A 2,222-nucleotide genomic window follows, 5' to 3' on the forward strand; every position below is an offset into this window, starting at 1 on the left:
AGGTCAGCGTGAGCCGTCTGATGTAGTGACGCGTGTATTCCGACTTTGTCGTATTGCCTCACACAAAGTGCTACCCTGGTGGACCGCGTTCCATATCTGGGACATGCCGCAGATGCCGGTTGACAGTGGATCGCGGAAGGTACATCGCATACGTGCGCGGGCCACCTTCCACGTGTTCTCTTCTGCACATGTCGCAGTGTGTATGTGGTCTGATGTAGCGTGTCGTGACACATGACATCCTGGCATGCAAGAATTGTTGAATTCGCAAATGTAGGTGGACATCTACGTTTACTGCCCAAGATACGCAAATGAACTGGAAATCCGTTGTTGAGCGGTTGTTCACGCTGGAGGTGAATCTGTGATGGCGACGATCGGTACAGCTATTAACCGGTTGTTTCAGCGGTACCCGCCACATCCACACGCGTGACTAGGCCCATGTGGGTATGAAGCGATACGCGGCGGTGGCTTGGTGGGACTGTTCCCGGCCGGTGAAGGGGGGCCGCCCGGCGTGTTGGCCGCGCGCTGCGTGGGCGCACGCGCAACAGGCGGCTGGTGGGGGGCGCCGAGTGGCAGGAGCGCCAGCCGACGGGCCCGGCAGGCGGCGCAGCTACGCTGCGGCGCACCCTGCACGCGGCGCCTGGCGGCCAAAGTTGGTTCAGCCGAGCCCGGTGCGAAGCGCGGTGGACATCTGCAGTGTGCTGGTCTGATTGAGGACTGTGTGCGTTGAGGATGCGCCGCCGCCTGGCACTCGGCGCCGCGACGCCGTCTGCTGCTCGGTCGCCCCAGCGGTTCTCGCAGGTGGTTTGTATCGCAGTTGTGCGGACGTGTTGGCGCGTGCGCTGTGCTGGGAGAGTTCGCTTCTGCACCCAAGTGGGGCTTTGCCCTTGTGTGGCGCTGGCGTTGGAGCTGCCGGTCACCATAGGTGGCGCGTGTTGTCTCCCGCCGGCAATGCCACGACAGCACGCTCCCGGGCCTCTGTCGGCAGCGGCAAGCTCAGTTGGGAGCAAGGGTGTTCGCACTAAAACCGTCTACTCGCCTAACTCCGGGCGATTGCGCCTCTCTCGAAACCGACCAAGTACCTAGGACGGCGCTGCGCGCCGCCGGGACCTGAGAGGGTTTCGAGGTGTATCGTGCAGGGGAGCTCGGCCTCCTCCTGTTTGCAGAATAATTGAGCGGACGCTTGCGTGTTCGCGCGGGCCCCCGGGACACACTCCCGGGCGGCCGGCTGCTCAGCTCTAGTTGACGCAGCTCCCTGGTTGATCCTGCCAGTAGTCATATGCTTGTCTCAAAGATTAAGCCATGCATGTCTCAGTACAAGCCGCATTAAGGTGAAACCGCGAATGGCTCATTAAATCAGTTATGGTTCCTTAGATCGTACCCACGTTACTTGGATAACTGTGGTAATTCTAGAGCTAATACATGCAAACAGAGTCCCGACCAGAGATGGAAGGGACGCTTTTATTAGATCAAAACCAATCGGATTGGCTTGTCTGGTCCGTTTGCCTTGGTGACTCTGAATAACTTTGGGCTGATCGCACGGTCCTCGTACCGGCGACGCATCTTTCAAATGTCTGCCTTATCAACTGTCGATGGTAGGTTCTGCGCCTACCATGGTTGTAACGGGTAACGGGGAATCAGGGTTCGATTCCGGAGAGGGAGCCTGAGAAACGGCTACCACATCCAAGGAAGGCAGCAGGCGCGCAAATTACCCACTCCCGGCACGGGGAGGTAGTGACGAAAAATAACGATACGGGACTCATCCGAGGCCCCGTAATCGGAATGAGTACACTTTAAATCCTTTAACGAGTATCTATTGGAGGGCAAGTCTGGTGCCAGCAGCCGCGGTAATTCCAGCTCCAATAGCGTATATTAAAGTTGTTGCGGTTAAAAAGCTCGTAGTTGGATTTGTGTCCCACGCTGTTGGTTCACCGCCCGTCGGTGTTTAACTGGCATGTATCGTGGGACGTCCTGCCGGTGGGGCGAGCCGAAGGGGTGCTTTCGCGTCCCGAGGCGGACCCCGTTTAAATCCTACCAGGGTGCTCTTTGTTGAGTGTCTCGGTGGGCCGGCACGTTTACTTTGAACAAATTAGAGTGCTTAAAGCAGGCAAGCCCGCCTGAATACTGTGTGCATGGAATAATGGAATAGGACCTCGGTTCTATTTTGTTGGTTTTCGGAACCCGAGGTAATGATTAATAGGGACAGGCGGGGGCATTCGTATTGC

The 2,222-nt window shown here is 57.5% G+C and overlaps 1 non-coding gene across 1 annotated transcript in view; it reads left to right on the forward strand.

The window, feature by feature from the left end:
• The first annotated feature begins 1,249 nt into the window (after positions 1–1,249).
• Positions 1,250–2,222, forward strand: part of LOC126334003 (small subunit ribosomal RNA) — a 1,893-nt gene continuing 920 nt past the window's right edge. The window contains exon 1 of the ribosomal RNA XR_007564506.1: positions 1,250–2,222. This exon is cut by the window's right edge and continues 920 nt beyond it. This is a non-coding gene — a ribosomal RNA (small subunit ribosomal RNA).

This window comes from Schistocerca gregaria, unplaced genomic scaffold, assembly GCF_023897955.1.
Source record: "Schistocerca gregaria isolate iqSchGreg1 unplaced genomic scaffold, iqSchGreg1.2 ptg001670l, whole genome shotgun sequence".
Classification (NCBI taxonomy): Eukaryota; Metazoa; Arthropoda; class Insecta; order Orthoptera; family Acrididae; genus Schistocerca; species Schistocerca gregaria.